General features: G+C 43.6%; 1 non-coding gene across 1 annotated transcript; it reads right to left on the bottom strand.

Annotated features, from left to right (window-relative positions):
* Positions 1-1,429: 1,429 nt before the first annotated feature.
* On the bottom strand, positions 1,430-1,502 carry trnaq-cug (transfer RNA glutamine (anticodon CUG)). The gene has a single exon. It is a non-coding gene; the product is annotated as a tRNA-Gln (tRNA).
* Between the last annotated feature and the right edge of the window lie 18,116 nt (positions 1,503-19,618).

Below are 19,618 nucleotides of genomic sequence, written 5' to 3'. Positions count from 1 at the left end.
CAGAAGAAAATCGAAAGAGTTATTACTCTTGCATGGGGAGATCTGCTGAAATATACTGGGAATTAATAATCTAATTGTAGATGATGTAAATATAGGAGATGCTGTTCTGACTCTGTAACATCCTTGCAGGCATAACCCTTTAAAGTTGTACAAGTTCATAAGGAGATATCACGTATGCACCAATATGGCATAACCGAAGTGAGTTTCAATGAATAGAGTTCACCCATCATCATGGTGCCAAAGCCAGAAAAGACCCAACAGTTATGTGTGGACTACCACAAAATCAATGTTGTTAGAAAGACTGATGCGTATACATATCTGCAGTTGGAGGACTGTGTGGAAACGATTGGAGGAGCAACTTGCATTTCTTAGTTGGACTTCCTCAAAGGTTACTGGTAGGGAACTTTGACAGAAAGATCAAAGGCAAATTTGTAACGCCAACTGGCCTGCAGAAATTTAAAGTAATGCCGTTTGTACGAAAAACACTTCAGCCACATTTCAGAGGTTAACTGACAGGGTAATTGCCGAATACGCAACTGATTGGTGTATATTGTGCCTGGTGACTTTCAAACTCTCGTGCATTGAATATTTACTGCATTTATCGGGCTTTTTTGATCGAATTCGGAAGTCAAACTGGTTTGTAAACCTAGCTGAAAGTGAATCTGCCAAAGCTCAAGTCACCTTCCTGGGAAACGTCGTTGAACACGGACAAATAGCCCCACGGGATGCGAAATCGAAAGTTACAGGGGTCTTTTACACATTGTTGATGAAAAGAGCAGTACTACGGTTCCCTGCTTTGAGTGGCTTTTACTGAAAGTTTGTGCTGAATGTTAGCAGTGGGACTACTCCACTCACCGAACTGTTAAAAACAGGCAAGAAATTGCAGTAAACACAAGACTTTCAAAATGTTGTTTTTCTCAGAGCAGAGCTGATTGTGAGGAGACATGATTGACGTGTACGAAATAATGAGGAGCAAGGAATTACAGATTGAAGGAAACATTTGCTCTTGATCGATCACCAGGGTTGGAAGATTTCAGATAAGATGCAGAAAGCTTTGAATAGACTGGTACGAAAACTTTATCAGTCAGCGGGTAGGAGACTCGAGAACTCACACTCTATAAAGATCAGTTGGACAGTTAACCCTTCATTCTTCTCTGATTCCACTGGCCAAAGAGTTTCGAAAAATGCTCAAAGCAGAGCATCACCGCGAGCAACAGTTATTCGATCGGGGGCTTTATGAAATGGAAAGGTGCCCATAAGTCACCCGCGCCACACAGGCTTCCCTCCTGTGATGACGCTGGGTCATTGACTCTCATGTTCTCGGGGGCATTTAATGAAGGCATTCTCGTTCCTGCAGATGAGGAGCTCACACCTTATTTCGGCTTTTGAAAAATCAATTTTTAAGCGGGATTAAAATCTGCGCTGCTGGCGAGCCAGGTAGGATTCGAACCTACAGTCTCCTGATTCAGAGTCAAGCGCGTTATCCATTGCGCCACTGGCCCAATGGCCAGCTTTAACAGCCGTGATGTTAATATGGACACGGTTAATAGCAGTCATGTTCACCAGTTGAACAAGCAATAAAGATAATCACTGTCACTGCTTCAGTCTAATCTTCATCACCTTTCAAAGCAACGAATTTTCCAAAAAAAAAACACATATGTCCTCATGAAGCTTCCATTCACACTCTGTCTGCTTAGTCATTTAATGGAATGTGATGTGATGAATTTCGAATCCACTTCTTCAGCATAACTGACGTGAACGTGAGCCTAATCACCACATTGTATGTACCAGTTAATTTTCAGAGGTTTCGAGTACAGTAGCGACTTTTGCGAATATGCAGGAAAGTGAATACTGTGAACCGAGCAAGAAAATCCCTTCATGGAAATTAATCCAGTGCAAAGTCAAACATATGAGGATGGCAGATGACGTAAACATTCCTCTGCATCACTCAGCACAGATGCTTCTCCAAGAATTGACTCTTTGCAGAATTCTTCTTTGTAATTTTGACTGTCCCGGTTGTAGATATTCTTTCAATCCACAACAAGTATCCTGCTGAAAACTACTGACTTAAGAATAAAATAGTTGAGTATCCATTCGACCAGCTGATGTCCCAAAGCTCCGTGTTCTATGTGAATACAAGTTCTTGCAGGTGAAATTGGAGCTCCGAGCCTGATGTCCCACTGCTTCTTGATGCGTGGGAATTGAAGCCGTTCTCCTTAACGCGGGAGCTTTTAGCCTCGATATTTCACGCGCCTCTATATCATCAGAGAATGGCATTCCGCTCACCGATTGCATTTTCGCAGCCACATGCTCGCGCTGAACGCCATTACCATTTCCAATTAGTTTTGGGTGCACTGCAAATCAATTTCTCTGATTCCACGCCCTTGAACTGGGATTATATGACATGCCATTATATGATTACGTCAATAAGTGAGGAAATTGGTGAAGTAACCGATGTTAAAATACAGTGTTATTGAGAAATACATTTCAGCAATACCCTGCAGTATCCCATGACCCTTTGAAGTTTTGTAGATATCTCGCAAACGTAACATCCTACAATCTCAGTGTTGCAATCTCTACAGTCTCTCCGGACATAGAAGCGATATATATGCAACCGTATATGTGTTCCCACATCTCAGTCACTGTTTGACAAGTATTCCTTTGTGCGTGTGTTTCTGTTCTTGGCATAACCTCTGCCCCGATCCTTATTGCTTTTTGCATCGTGCTTTTCCATGTGGCGCCAGGATCATGAAATGGTTCTTCCTTGGCATTGTCAACACAGCAAGTTCTGCTCGAATCACAGTCACAGCAATCGGCATTTTCCCGTTTTACTCCATGTAATATGTGCTTAGCAAACGCTGAGAAAATCAATCTATGTTTTACATAAAAATACTCTACGTGGTGATAGGTTTCCTTCTTCAAACACCCGCTATCTCACATCTTTGTGTTTCACATATCATAACCACCCTTTATCGAAGAAATCTCTCCCTCCCACAAGAACTAATTCGCCTAAACGTCCACCCTCCCATTTCACTGAGGTATTGTGCAATATAATACTCACATTTACACTGTTCATTCTGTACTGCTGCGGTCACTGTTTTGGGTGTAAGTGCTCAATCCCATGGTCGGCATCTTCAAGCAATTCAATCCATTTAGATGCCGCTGTTCTGTAATTAATCCTCATGGAGCAGCTTTTACTGACACGGACAAGAGATTACTGGAACATCGGGCTCAGGGTAAGTGCACAGCGCAGGATTGAGCAAATGATGTTTTATTGGAAAAGAGAAGTTTCTGTGGCTTTCTCCAGTCAATTATTTCATTTGTTCATTCGGTTCCCCCGAAATATTGCGTGCAGTTCTGCAATTCACATTACAATAGTCATGTGATCGCACTGGAAACCGTGCAGAAATTTACCAAGTTGAAAAGTTTAGGTTATGAAGACAGATTGTTTTGACTGGGGTTGTTTTCTTAAGGCAGAGGAAACTATGAGGATACATGTTTCATATGCACTAAGTAATGAGCGACATGGACAATGCAGACTAAAAGAAACGTTTCCTCTTGACCAATCAACAGGGGCGAAGACTGAAGTTAAGAAGTGGAAAGGATTGAGGAGATATGCAGAAAAATCTAATTAGCAAGCGGATGGTTGAATCTGGATTCACTGTCTGAACCCACATAACCTTCAGGAATACACGGATCTGAACTTGAGTTGTTAATGCATACAAGGCCAAGTGATGAAAGTGAATAAAGATAGTCAAGCGATTGCATCTGACGAAAGCATGTACAACGACCTTGAGGGCTGTCATTCTTCACATACGTGGTATTCGTGTAGCTGTCCATGGAGGGCTAGCAGGTCCATTTTGTTCGCTTCCTTCGCTGTGACCCGGCTTTGATTCTCAGTCCGGGCGTTGGGTTTGTTTTGATCCTGACAGTGACATCAGCAAAAGCAGACCCCCTGCAAGTGGAGTGTTTTTAGTACCTCGGATCAATTAATGACGTCGAGAAATGAGAGACGATGTCCCAGACTCTTAACTAAAGGGGACGGTGCCTCGGCAGTCTCTGCTCATTCAGACAGATCACTCGCCATTCTCCTCTGATTCCGCTTCCTAAATGTTTTCCCAAAATTGTCAAAGCTGAGACTTGGCTCTGTGTCTCGTTTCCTTCACAATCGCAGGTGCCACAGTGAATCTCGGAAAGTTGAAAGGTGTAGAGGGCAACCTGAGTGAAGAATTCAGCTTTCCCCCCCAGTGATGATTCTGGGATATTGACTCTGACGGTCGCAGGGGCATTTAATGAAGGGACTCCTGTCCCTGCAGTTCAAGGTGCAAACCTCATTTCGGCTTCAGAACAGTCCGTTTTAAGTTCAATAAAGTCAGCGCTGCCCGCAAGCCAGGTTGGAATCGAAGCTCCACATAGTAGATCTGTAGTTAGGTATGTTATCCATTGTGCCACTGACCCGTTGTATGTGCTACATTGTGCGGTAAATTAACTTGTATGTGAAGTTGAAGCCTGCCAGTCTTGCTCTTGAACCAAGTCGAAACCTTAACTACAATCTCTGGACCATAACCATGCGCATTATCCATTGTGACACTGTGCTCGCGCGTGCTTGAGGTTGGCATTCTGCAGAGTTGTGATCTAAACACGGACATGACCAATCGTACTCATGTTCACAAGTTGAATAACCAGGAAAGATAACCACCGTTACTGCTTCACTCCAATGATCCACTCTTTGTGCAGCGGGAGGTTTTGTAACGAAAAGACATTCATCCTCATGAAACTTCCATTCACTTTGTGTCTACTCAGCCATTCAATGGGATCTCCGCTCATCTGATGAATTTCAAATTCACTGCACTGATTTTGCGCCAGCACTTTTGATCAACTAATGCCTAATCACAACATCGTATTCAAGCTGATTTTCGAAGTCTGAACGTATTTTAACGGCCTGTGCGAGTTTACAAGAAATTCAATAAAATGAAATGACCAAAAAAATTCCCCTTCTGCCCAGAGCAGAGTTAGCCATATGAGATAGCTCAGAGAGAGAAAACATTACCTCCATTTCTCTCAGTGCAGATGTCAATAGTAGCTGCTCCAGATACAGTTGGAACTTCCAGCTTGATATCCCAGTGCTCACTGCTTCGTGTCAATGGAAGCTGCTGCAGTTCAGGTTGGAGCTCCCAGCCTGATGCGACGTATAGCACGTCAATAGAAACTGCTCCACGCAATGTTGGAACTCCCGGTCCCCGGCATTTCAATTCACTCTGTACTTTCAGTGAAATACTTCACACTCAATGATTTCATTACTGAACTCATATCCGTTGCCTCATCCTCATCCGCATTTCCAGTTTGATCTTCCCTGCTGCACCACACAGTTTCTCGGATTCCAGACATGAAACCTGGCACTATATGATATTCCACAGCAATGGTCACTTCCTTGTATGACGAAATTGCTAAAGTAACCGATGGTAAACTACATTTCTTTTGCAGAAATACATTCCAGCAATTCCCTGCGCTATTCCCTGATGCTTTCATTTTCTGGAGGACTATATCAATCTTCACCTTCAACAAACTAAGTGATGAAATATCCATCGGCTCTGGAGATACCGAAGTTAACCATTCAGCTCACCATAGTTTGCATGTCTCAGTCACTGTTTGTCAAGTATTACTACTGTTCATGTGGTCCTGTTCCTAACATATCCTCTGCCACTAGCTTTACTGCTTTTTGCATCATGCTTTTCCATGCGGTTCCGGTATCATGCAGTGGTTAGCGCTTTGCGTAGTGGCAGCAGAAAGATCATCTGCAATTTGACTTCCAGTATTGTCACTTGTTACCGTTTTATGCAGAGTAAGACATGCTTAACAAAAGCAGGAGCGAATAAATCTTTGTTGACATGAAAATATTCGTCGAAGTGATGATTTTGCTCATTCAAACCCTCGCCCTTTCACATCTCTGCTGTCTCTGTATCAGGATTCAAACCCACCAATTCTCGGAGATTTCTCTCCATCCCACGATCAGTAACCCTGCTTTAGGTTCCTCCTCCAATTTCCCTGAGGCATTTGGCTATCAAGCACTCGCATTGACATTGTTCAGTCTGTGCAGCTGCAGTCAATGTTGTTGGGCGAACGTGACCAAATCCCACAATTAGGACCTTAAAACCAATCGATCCATTTACAAACTGCTGTTGTGAGATCAGTGCTCATGTAGCAATTTTTACTGACATGTTCCGGAGATCATTGGAACATCAGGCTCAGGAAAATGACACAATGCATATTTGGTTTTTTTTTGGAAACGATCAGTTTTTCTGTTCTAATTTCAATGGAGAAGAGGAGATTGTGAAGAAACATGATTGAAATGTGCAAAACAATGAGAGATAAAGGCATGTTCGGCTGAAAGAAATGTTTCCTCTCGGACAAACGCCAAGTGGTGTCGATTAAATGTACGAGGCAGAAAGTTTTCAGTAGATAAGCAGTAAAAACTTTATCCACCAGTAGTGGTGGTGGATAAATCTGCAACTCATTGTAATGAAATCAACACAACCTTCAGAGATATTCAATCTGTATTCGTGATGCTAAGGCATACAAGGCAAAGAGATGGAAAATGGAATGAGGATAGTGAAGCGGTTATTTCTGCAAAGAACGCAGCCAACACATTTGAGGGCTGTCAGACTACGTGCCTCCGACCGTTGTACTCGTCCCTGGTCGTGTCGTGGTTCTGAATTGGCACTTTTACCACTGAAGCCCGCGTTCAATTCCCAGTAAGGGCCGTTTTGTTCAGCATCAACAGCGTGGGCTTATGTGATAGGATTCCTTTCAATGCTTCGAATCAATCAATGTTCCAGCCTCTGAAAGAAGGAGAAGGTGCCTCGGCACTCCATGAACCAACATGAGACTGAGATATTTATTTTGTTTCCTTGCCATTACTATCAGCCGCAGCGATTAGGTTGATGGCTCTGTGAAATTGAAAAGTGCCGATTCGCAGTGTGTGGGACTATTTGGTCTTCCTCACTTGTGCGACATTGACTGTAATGTTCTCCGGGATGTGTACTGAAAGAGATACTCGTGTCTGCATATCAGGAGCTCAAGATTCATCTCGGCTTCAGAACAATGAGGAAGATTAGGTTGTGAGATTAATAAATACCTGTGTTAACCTCGAGCTAGAGCGGAGTGAAATCTACAATGTTCTGATCTTGAGTCAGGCACGTTAGACTTTGCGCCACTAGCCCCATATGTTCTTCACGCTTTCATGCTTCAGCGTTTTGATGTTAACAAGGACAGGAGAAATAGCAGTCATATTAAAAAAATTTAACCAGGAAAGAAAATCACCACCACTGCTTCAGTCCAATCCTCCCCACGTTGTGTTTCAGCGTGATTCATAATGAAAACATATCTGTCATGATGAAGCTTCTATTCAGCCTCTTGTCTGTTCAGCTATTGAATGGGATCATCGTTGATCCTGTAAATTTCAACATTAGTTTCCAGCTTTTCCTCCATAAATCAAGATAAACTCGAGCATAATGTCAACATCAAATAGAGTCATAGAGTCAGAGAGATGCGCAGCATGGAAACAGACCCTTTGGTCCTACTCGTCCATGCTGACCAGATATCTAAACCTAATCAAGTCACACCTGCTATCACCCCGTCCATATCCCTCCAAAACCTTTCTATTCGTATATCCATCCAAATGCCTCTTAAAGAGAACATAGAACATAGAAGAATACAGCGCAGTACAGGCCCTTTGGCCCTCGATGTTGCGCCGATCCAAGCCCACCTAACCTATACTAACCCACTATCCTCCATTTCCCTATCCAATGCAATCCAATGTTGCAATTGTACCAGCCTCCACCACTTCCTCTGGCAGCACATTCCATACACTTATTACTCTCTGTGTGAAAACGTTGCCCAGTGGGTCTCATGTATATCTTTCCCCTTTCACCGTAAAACTATGCCTTCTAATTTTGGACCCACAGACCCCAGGGAAAAGACTATTTCTATTTACCATATCTTTGACCCTTATAATTTTGAAAGCCTCTAATAAGTCATGCCTCAGCCTCCGACGTGCCAGGTAAAACAGTCCCAGCCAATTAAGCCACTCCCTCTTTAGCAAATCATCCAACATTGACAGAATCCTCATTTCTTTCTGAACCCTTTCAAATTTCGTAACTTCTTTCCGATACGAAGGAGACCAGATATGCACGCAATATTCCAACAGTGGCCTGCCGAATGTCTTGTACAGCCGCAACATGACCTCCCAACTCATGCACTCAATACTCTGAACAATAAAGGAAAGCATACCAAACGCCTTCTTCACTATCCTATCTACCTGCGACTCCACTTTCAAGTTAAATTTTAAACATCAGGATTCTATGAACCTGCACTCCAAGGTCTGTATGTTCAGAAACGCTCCCTCGGACATTGCCATTAAATCGTGAAGTCCTGTTATGATTTGCTTTCCAAAAATGCAGCACCTCACATTTATCTGAATTAAACTCCATCTGCTATTTCTCAGCTGATTGGCCGAACTGGTCAAGATCCTGTTCTGTGGTAACTCTCTTCGCTGTCCAACACAACTCCAGTTAAATGACAAAAAGTAGAGGACCCAGCACGGATCCTTGTAGCACTCCACTGGTCACGGGACTCCAGTCTGAAAAACAACCCTCCACCACCACCCTCTGTCCTCTCCCTTTGATCTAGGTATATACCGTTAATTTTTGGAAGTTTAGTTCGCTTTAATGACTTGTATGGGATTTCAGGAAATATAATATCATGGCACGAGCTGAAAAACACTTGCTGCAATTTAACCAAATACGCAGTCAGTCTTATGATAAAAGGCAGAAAAAGAAAATATTACCTGCGTTTCTTTCTGCACAGATTATCCTCCACGAGCTGAATCCTTGCCACATTTTCCCTTCTTTTTGCGAGATTTCCCTGGGACAGATATTCACTCAATCTACAAACATGGGTCCTGCTAAATACTACTTTAATTCAGATTAAAATAACTGAGTATCCTTTCTCCAACTTTACGTCTCATCGGTCCGTGCTCCTTATCAATACAATCTGCTCCAGGTGAGGTTGGAACTTCTAGCCTGCTGCCACAATGCCCCTTGCTTTATGCCAACAGAAGCTGCTCCCTATAAGTTGGAGATCCCAATCTGATATCACAATGCTCCTTGCTCCATGTCAATAGAAGGTACTACAGGTGAGGTTGGAGTCCCAACCCCGGCGTTTCATGCACCTTTATACCGACACAGCGGGCTCATCCTCATGCCAATTTCCAGTTTGACCTTCACTGCTGCGCCACTCAGTCTCTCTTAGTTTAGCCCTGGGAACACGAGATTATATGATATTCTGCAACACTGATTACTTATGTGGAATATCACAATTCTCCATTTCATAAATCAGAATTCAAACCCACGCACTTTCAGAGATTTCCTTCCCTTACAAGGCCATTAACCCTCCTTTACATCGCTCCTGCCATTTCACTGAGGCATTCCATAATCTAACGTGCACATCGGCACCATCCTGTCTGTGTTGCTGCTGTCACTCTTGATGGGTAAACGTGTCCTATCCCATCATCGGGAACAGGAAACCATTCGATCCATTTCAATCCCGGTGGTTGTGAAATCAATCATCATGTCGGAGACTTTACTGGCATGGACCAGAGATTACATGTTAACAATTCGTCTTGATTTCCTGCCACTAAGCCAGTATGGCACCTCACTTGCTACGTTTCCATTAATGCCACAGACGTTTATCTTTTAACCAGTTTGCCATTGTAAAATAAACACACACCTTGTCAAAAATACTAGTCTAATTCTTGTGCGAGGTGCCTTCAGTCTGACGTTAAACTGACTGGTTTTTGATCTCTACTACCAAGATGCTCTCCCGACGCCATTCCTCCTATTGTGCTGCTCTTGTTTGTCTTGCCATGACTGATCAAAACAGTGCTCTTGAAATCACTTCAAAAATCATTTCGCATTACAATGACACACTACATTGGAGTTGTGAAAATCCACTGTTATTTCTACCCTTTTATTTGATCATTATTGAGAGATTAACTGCCATTAGCTCCACTATACCACTAAGTTTTTCTGGTCTCTGTGGCACTCTTCCACCAGTGTCACTGCATTTTTTGTTCCTTCACTGATTTTTTACAGTCGCGTTTGATGTTCATTTAAAACATCATTCTCAGAACTGCAATTTTTCAATCGAGCAAAATCGGCAGCCTTTTCATTTAAAGTCCCCTCTAATGATATCAAAGGGGGAAAAATGAGAGTTTCAGCAGCAGATGAACTGAGATTCGGCCGAGTTATCAATTGTCAGCGTGTGGGGCACATGTGATCGTGATGATGATAAGATCCAACAGCGCAACCCAGCAGCTTTCATGCAAACATTCGTTTGGTGTTAGCTGCACAAATTGCCAGAGTCATTTCCCTTCATTTCGCAATCGGTCTTTTTGTTTTTGGCTTTTCTTTTCCTCCTGTAGTTCTCCCTTGATGGCAGTAGCTCTGTCTGACGTTCAAAATGCCTACCTTTCTTATACCCCCAAATCGGATTATCTCATTTGTTCAATGTTGGCAGAATAATAAATTCAAAATCGATTGGCTTTTAATTTACAGAGACGTAAATGAATCTCGTTGGTTAAATTTGAATTGCCGTCAAAACAGCAACCAACTCAGGTACCTATTTCACAGCCAAATGTTATATATTTTCAATTTTCCAGTAAACCCTGACACTGCTCTCGTAAGCTCTCAGTGCAGAACAACATTCTACCTCTCTTAAAGGTAAAGCACACACTTTCAACTTCATAACAATTTGGAATTGCACATCAGGTTGTCACTGGCCCACCGCACACAAAACCAGAAATACAGACCTCAAACAAAGGACAGTTATAAGTGGATAAAGGAGCAGTAAAATGTGCCATGTCACAGTCAAAGTGAAACAGGGGGTAGAGAAAGATACTGTACTTGCCAGCACACAGAAAATAGTCAAGTATTTTGCAGGAATCTACATCATAATCATGAGAATGAATTGATCTAATTTTTTGGGATAACATGGTGATGAGCTAGAACTCCATATTACCGCCAAGAGCAGTAGCCTGTAGTGTTTAGTGCAATGCAACACTGCTTCAGACACTCTCATTCAGTGTAAAATCCATATTTGGCAGTGGGGGAGTAAGGAGCGTTCGAATACAGAGAGCAGAAGTAGAGGAGTGGGAAGAGCACAGAGGAATGTTGGGCTGGAAGCAGTGGTGGATTAATGGGGTGTAAGACCATGGATGGATTTGAAAACAAATCTGAGAATTATAAAATCAGTGGAGAGTCATCGTGGGAACCAATGCAGATCTGAAAATGTGTTGCTGGAAAAGCGCAGCAGGTCAGGCAGCATCCAGGGAACAGGAGAATCGATGTTTCGGGCATAAGCCCTTCTTCAGGAAGCCCTTCTTCGGGCTTATGCCCGAAACGTCGATTCTCCTGTTCCCTGGATGCTGCCTGACCTGCTGCGCTTTTCCAGCAACACATTTTCAGCTCTGATCTCCAGCATCTGCAGTCCTCAATTTCTCCAACCCATGCAGATCAGTGAGTTTTATCTAGTCAGAACAGAAGGGAAGTCAAGGAGGAAATGACAAGTAGTTAGCTTAACATCTTTCACATGAAAGCTTCTCAATGTTTTTTTAATAAAGTTGTTGAGCAAGGCACTTGGAGAAAGAAAATCAAGGGTATGATGAAAATTCAAGATACTTTGCGAAAAGGAAGTCAGATTTAACCAGATTATTGATATTCTTTGTGGAGCTATCGTGTGTTATGGATAAACTGCCATTTACTGACTCATTCTTGAGGCTGTCAAACTTCACTTGAAGGCTCCCACCATTCTCCTTACAATGTACATTCTGATCCAGTTGATGTCATCAACAAGTTTGGAAAAATAACAAGAGGTCCAAATGACCAAATCATGTATAATGGTTGGGAACAATTTGGTTCAAGCATTGAATCATAGAATCTCTGCAATGCAATGAGGCCCTACTCTCTCCCTAAAATGTTGCATTTCGCATGCCCAATCCACCAAGCCTGGACATTCTTGGATATAATGGGCAATTCACTTAAACCGTGAATATTTGTACTGTGGGCAGAAACAGCAGCATCCGCAGGAATCCCACGCAGACACTATGAATGTGCACAATTCATGTTGGCAATCGCGTGACATAGAACATAGAACATAGAAGAATACAGCGCAGTACAGGCCCTTTGGCCCTCGATGTTGCGCCGATCCATGCCCACCTAACCTATACTAACCCACTATCCTCCACATACCTATCCAATGCCCGCTTAAATGCCCATAAAGAGGGAGAGTCCACCACTGCTACTGGCAGGGCATTCCATGAACTTATGACTCGCTGAGTGAAGAACCTACCCCTAACTTCAGTCCTATATCTACCCCCCCCTTAATTTAAAGCTATGCCCCCTTGTAATACCCGACTCCATACGCGGGAAAAGGTTCACACTGTCAACCCTATCTAACCCCCTAATCATCTTGTACACCTCAATCAAGTCACCCCTAAACCTTCTTTTCTCTAATGAAAACAGCCCCAAGTGTCTCAGTCTTTCCTCATACGATCTTCCTTCCATACCAGGCAACATCCTGGTAAACCTCCTCTGCACCCGTTCCAGTGCCTCCACGTCCTTCCTATAGTATGGCGACCAAAACTGCACACAATATTCCAGATGCGGCCGCACCAGAGTCTTATACAACTGCATCATGACCTCAGGACTCCGGAACACAATTCCTCTACCAATAAAAGCCAGTACGCCATATGCCTTCCTCACCGCACTATTTACCTGGGTGGCAACTTTCAGAGATCTGTGTACATGGACACCAAGATCCCTCTGCTCATCCACACTACCAAGTATCCGACCATTAGCCCAGTACCCCATCTTTTTGTTATTCTTCCCAAAGTGAATCACCTCACACTTAGCTACATTGAATTCCACTTGCCACCTTTCTGCCCAGCTCTGCAGCTTCTCTATATCCTGCTGTAACCTGCCACATCCTTCCTCACTGTCAACAACTCCTCCGACTTTCGTATCATCCGCAAACTTGCTCACCGAACCTTCTAACCCCTCTTCCAGGTCATTTATAAAAATGACAAACAGCAATGGTCCCAAAACAGATCCTTGCGGAACACCGCTAGTGACGGCACTCCATGAAGAAACTTTGCCATCAACTACTACCCTCTGTCTTCTTCCATCCAGCCAATTCCTAATCCAAACCTCCAACTCACCCTCAATGCCATATCTCCGTATTTTCTGCAGTAGCCTACCATGGGGAACCTTATCAAACGCCTTACTAAAATCCATATATACCACATCTACCGCTTTCCCCTCATCAACCTCCTTCGTCACCTTTTCAAAGAATTCAATAAGGTTTGTGAGGCACGACCTGCCCTTCACAAAACCATGCTGACTATCCTTGATCACATTATTCCTATCCAGATGTGCATAAATCCTATCCCTTACAATTCTCTCTAAGACTTTGCCCACAACAGAAGTGAGACTCACCGGCCTATAGTTACTAGGGTTATCCCTACTCCCCTTCTTGAACAAGGGAACCACATTTGCTATCCTCCAGTCTTCTGGCACTACTCCTGTAGACAAAGAGGACATAAAAATCAAGGCCAATGGCTCTGCAATCTCCTCCCTTGCTTCCCAGAGAATCCTAGGATAAATGCCATCAGGCCCAGGGGACTTATCTATTTTCACCTTTTCCAGGATTTCCAACACCTCTTCTCTACATACCTCAAAGCCATCCATTCTACTTATTTGTGACTCAGAATTCGCATCAACGACAATGCCCTGTTCCTGAGTAAATACTGAAGAAAAGTATTCATTCAGTGTCTCCCCAATCTCTTCCGCCTCCACACGCAACTTCCCACTACTATCCTTGACTGGACCTATTCCTACCCTAGTCATTCTTTTATTCCTAACATACCTATAGAAAGCCTTAGGGTTTTCCCTAATCCTACCGACTAAGGACCTTTCATGTCCCCTCCTTGCTGCTCTTAGCTCTCTCTTCAGCTCCTTCCTGGCTACCCTATAACTCTCAATCGCCCCAATTGAACCTTCACGTCTCATCTTGAGATAGGCCGCCCTCTTCCATTTAACAAGGGATTCCAATTCCTTGTTAAACCACGGCTCCCTCGCACGACCCTTTCCTCCCTGCCTGATAGGTACATAATTATCAAGGACACTCAATAGTTGCTCCTTGAACAAGCTCCACATATCATTTACACTCTTGCCTTGGAGTCTACTTTTCCAAGCCACACATCCTAAGTCATGCCTCGCCGCATCATAATTTCCCTGACCCCAGCTATAACTCTTGCCCTGTAGTACACACTTATCCCTCTCCATCACGAGAGTAAAAATCACCGAATTATGGTCACTATCCCCAAAGTGCTCACCTAACTCTAATTCTAACACCTGGCCTGGTTCGTTACCCAGAACCAAATCCAGTATGGCCTCACCTCTTGTTGGCCTGACTACATATTGTGTCAGGAAACTCTCCTGCACACATTGAACAAACACTGACCCATCTAACGAACTTGAGCTATAGCTTTCCCAATCAATATCAGGAAAGTTAAAGTCCCCCATAACAACCACCCTATTACTGTCACTCATCTCCTGAATCACCTTCCATATCCTTTCTTCAATGATTCTAGGACTATTAGGAGGCCTGTAAAAGACTCCTAACAGGGTGAGCTCACCTTTCCTATTCCTAACCTCAGCCCAAACTACCTCAGATGGCAAGTCCTCATCCATCGTCCTTTCCACCACTGAAATACTATCTTTGACAAGCAATGCCACACCTCCCCCTCTTTTACCCCCACCTCTGACCCTACTAAAACATTTAAATCCTGGAACCTGCAACAGCCAATCCTGTCCCTGTTCTACCCATGTCTCCGTAATAGCCACAACATCGAAGTCCCAGGTACCAACCCACGCTGCAAGTTCACCTACCTTATTTCGTATACTTCTTGCATTGAAGTATACACACTTCAAGCCACTTTCCTGTTTACAGGCACCCTCCTTTGAAATTGATGCCATGTTCCTAACCTCCCTACACTCCAGGCCCTGCACCCTGAAGCTACAATCTGGGTTCCCATGCCCCTGCAGAGTTAGTTTAAACCCACCCCAAGAGCACTAGCAAACCTCCCCCCAAGGATACTGGTGCCCCTCAGGTTCAGGTGTAGACCATCCTGTTTATAGAGGTCCCACCGTCCCCAGAAAGAAACCCAGTTATCCAAAAACCGGAATCCCTCCCTCCTGCACCATCCCTGTAGCCACGCATTTAAGTGTTCTCTTTCCCTATTCCTCGAATCTCTATCACGTGGCACGGGTAACAAACCAGAGACAACAACTCTGTTCGTTCTAACTCTGAGCTTCCAACCTAGCTCCCTGAAAGCCTGTCTAACATCCTCGGCACTCCTCCTACTTATGTCGTTGGTGCCAATATGGACCACGACTTCGGGCTGCTCCCCCTCCCCCTCCAGGACCCGGAAAACACGATCAGAGACATCACGTACCCTTGTACCTGGGAGGCAACATACCAAACGTGAGTCTCTCTCGTTCCCACAAAACCGCCTATCTGTGACGATGGAATTGAACCCCGGTCTCGAGCACTGTGAGGCAGCAGTGCTGTCACTGATCGTTGTGGTACTTCACCCGGAACAGAACACCAACGTGAGTAAAAAGTACACTTATTCCTACTCTTTGCTTTCCAGCTGGTAAACAATCCTTAATGAATGCTGGCACGTTTTCTCCAACCCCATTGTGTTTTGTGATGTTGTGTGGGACCGGATAAAAAGCTTCCTGAACAAACAAAACAGTGGGGTTCCAACGTGAATTCCACTCCTCAGGAGACTTTGCAGAGATCACATAACTTGAAAGATGACTCCCAGCGCATCCACATTCTCTCATTGTCTTCCTCTTTCTTCAACAATTTGGGATGAAGCCTGTTTGGTCTAATTGACTCAAACTTTAGTCCAGTTAACTTTTGAAGTACGACCTCTTTCCTGTTCTTATTTATTTGTCCCTTGTTTCGTATTTTTGGGACATTTAATCTCCCGATGAAGAGCTGCTGATTGGATGTTGACTGACGACCTGTGTTTTTCCAGTACCACATTCTTCGACACTGATTGCAAGCATTTGCGATGCTCACTTTCTCCTTTTCCACAGTCTTGACATTTGCATAGTATCTCACTGTGCTGATTCGCTTTGCGTCTTGCCAGGCCAGATGATCAGCTGAAGCCTCGCCCACACACACGTGTTCTGTTTCTCCTGACTTTGAACGAAGTTTGTACCTTTCCTGTTCAGAACACCATACTATTCAGGTTAGGACAAATGATGTGACTCCGTCAGACTCTGCTGTGATCTTTGATCCAAATTTGCTGAGTGCAAATCAATCCTTCTAATACCCTATAAAATTGATTTGAAGAATATAATTGAGAGAGAACCAATTCAAACATGCTCAGTTAAGTGTCTAAACAACTCTATATGTGGCTCAGTGTCAAGTGTTGCATTTTCACATTCCTGTGAATCATTTTGGACATTTTGACAGATGGAAGACGGGGTAGAATTACAATCTGATGTTTTTGATTTGGATATCCATTGCAATTCCTTCATCATTTCCAGGTGTTTAACCTGTAACTCCTCACCTGCCAGTAATCTGGGACCACGTGCACTACATGGACTGCAGCAGTTCAAGAAGATAATCCATCGACTTCTACATAGGCAATTGGAGATTGACAATATCAGCCAGTCTTGCTCATGAAAGGGCTGGAGAGTGGGGTGAACTAATCTGCTCAGGGAACCAGCATTGGCACGATGCGCCAAATTATCTTGTGTTGCAATCATTCGGTAATTGCGACTAAAATTAAAGAAAAAAAGACTCACACAGGCTGCCATGGATCTGTTTCTGCATCCACCACTCAGTAAGAAAGCAGCTAATCGTTGGAACATATGTACTTTTAGACTCAGTGCTGTGAGAAACACCTGCAAGGAAATAATAGCAAAATACTGCAGCAGCTGAAATATTTTTTTTAATAAAACAGGCTGTGCTGGAAACCTTAGCTGGTCGGGTTTGTGCCGAGAAAGAAGGTAGATGAATGTTTTAGCGTGCGCAGACAGACATCAGGAAATAAAAATGAAGCAGATTTTCTTCATCCTTATGATCTGAGAAGCAGAAGGAAAATGGAGTAGATTTGTGACAGTCACAAGCTCTGGGGATGGTAATTGGTGGAAAACTCATAAAGACACAGTTGACAAGAGATATGGTAAAATAACAAAAAGGGGTATCTAAAATTCATCACTGTCAATCCAGGTAAGAAATTCAGAAGACACAAATATACCTTGGTTTGGGTTTGGTGTGTGTAAATACTCTCCTCTGAACTCACTGTAAATGCAGTTTCGTAAACCCTTCTCTACCAGTCCAGGAGAGAAATTCACAATCATTGTGTCCTGGTCACAGTCTTGTTCCATGTACTGTGCTATACTGTAGAAGTTGGGGGACGTTATCTCAAGTCCAAATGGCACTCCGTCAGCGCCTAGTAACACCGGATCCATTGCTCACGCCACCTGAACATGCTTAAGAGAGGATAAAGCAAACATGACTGACAATAGAAGTCAGTGAGAGCACAGAAACAAAAGAAAAACACCATCTGGTGTAGATTAGTGAAACCTAGAGCATTTGGAAGGCTCAATAACGAGCAGAGGACAACCGAAATGGCAAGATGAGTTATTAAGATTTAGTACGTAAGTGTGTGAACTTGAAATATAAAGAATGGTGCAAGAGTTTGTTCACATATTTAAAAGGTTACAGAGAGAAGAGTAAGGTAAAACAATGACTGCAGATGCTGGAAACCAGATTCTTGAGTAGAGTGGTGCTAGAAAAGCACAGCAGTTCAGGCTGCATCCGAGTAGCAGGAAATTCCGACGTTTCGGGCAAAAGCCCTTCATCAGGAGTACAGGCAGAGAGCCTGACGGGTGGAGAATTAAATGTGAGGAGGGCGGGGATGGGGAGAAAGTAGAATAGAGTACAATAGGTGATTGTGGGTGAGGATGAAGGTGACAGGTCAGTGAGGAGAGTGGGAGAAGGTAGCTTCAGGGCAGAGGAAATGACCTGGGAGTTGCAGTGGAAGAGGACTCCCTGAGATTCTTGTAGAGAGAGGAGGAAAATTTCTTCAAGGCAGGCATCCTTGCAAGAGTATTCGCAGTAGGGTTAAAGTCAACTCGGTAAAAACAATTACTGCGGATGCTGGAAACAAGATTCTGGAGTAGAGTGGTGGTGGAAAAGCACAGCAGTTCAGGCATCTTCCGAGGAGCAGGAAAATCCGACGTTTCGGGCAAAAGCCCTTCATCAGCAATACAGGCAGAGCGCCTGATTTGTGGAGAGACAACAGAGAGAAGAGTGCAAATTGGTGCACTGGAGAAGACGTAATGGGGAACAACGAAATGGTGCAGGTGAACACGTACTTTGCATCAGGTTTCACAATGAAAGACAACAACAAAATATGTGAATTAATAGACAAGTAGGGAAGAAGTGAATGAAATGCCAACAATAACCAGTAGATGCCGGGGAAGCTGCAAGGTCTGAAGGGATTAAGTTACTGAGACCAGATGGACTGCATTCCTGATTTCTGAAGGAGATTGCTGAGGAGATTGTGGACGCATTGGTCGTGATCAGTCAGGAGTCATCGGCGTCAGGGTGGGTCCCAGATGACGGGAAATTTTTAAATGCAACACCCCTGCTGAAAGAAAGGGGAGAGGCAGACACAGACTACTGACAGTGTTGCACAGTACTTGGAAATGGATGGTAAATTACAGCAAAGTCTGCATGTCTTCATCAAGTGGACGTCATGTCAGACAGCTATGCTAGATCTCTTTGAGGAAGTACCAAGTAAGTTAGGCAAAGCAAAGCCAGTGGAGGTGATCGAATTCAATACTCATAAGTCCTGTGATAAGGTGCCATACAGCAGACTGCTAAATAAGGTAAAAGCATGCTGTTAGTGACAAGGAGGGGATTGACTGACTGGCTGAGTGAGAACAGAGGGGTCTTTTACAGGATGGCAGCTACTGATTTTTTAAGACTTGCACACCCATCGGTGTTGAGAGCATGACTATTCAAGTTACACGTTAAACATCTGGACAAAGGAACAGAGTGCATTTTCGCTAGTGTTGCACTTGACACAAACGTAGTTTGAGAGACAGGTCATGTCAAAAAAGCTGGGAAACTTCATAAGATGCTAGGCAGGCGCAGAGAGTGGGCAAATAAGTGGCAAATGCAATACAAAAAGGGATGTGTCAGGTTATGCAGTATGAGAGGAAGAAGGCAGGCTTCGACTGATTTCTGTTCACGGAAAGCCTTTAGAAATCCGAAGGACAAAGTGACTTGAGAGCCCTAGATCAGGCAGGTTCAGTTGGAATTCAGGAAGGAAAATTCAATTTTATAATTTATATCAAGGGGCCTCAAATACAAGAGCAGAGATGTCCAGTTGAGCATTTATATAGTCGTGGTCAGACTGCATTTGGAACATTGCAGGAAGTTAGGTCCGATATCTAAGGGTATTTCAGAG

This window comes from Chiloscyllium plagiosum, unplaced genomic scaffold (genome assembly GCF_037043375.1).
Source record: "Chiloscyllium plagiosum isolate Xiang-an unplaced genomic scaffold, Cpla_swu_hap1 HiC_scaffold_51, whole genome shotgun sequence".
In the NCBI taxonomy this organism is placed as follows: Eukaryota; Metazoa; Chordata; class Chondrichthyes; order Orectolobiformes; family Hemiscylliidae; genus Chiloscyllium; species Chiloscyllium plagiosum.
Note: the sequence above shows the minus strand (reverse complement) of the source record. Positions and strands in the feature narration are given on the sequence as shown.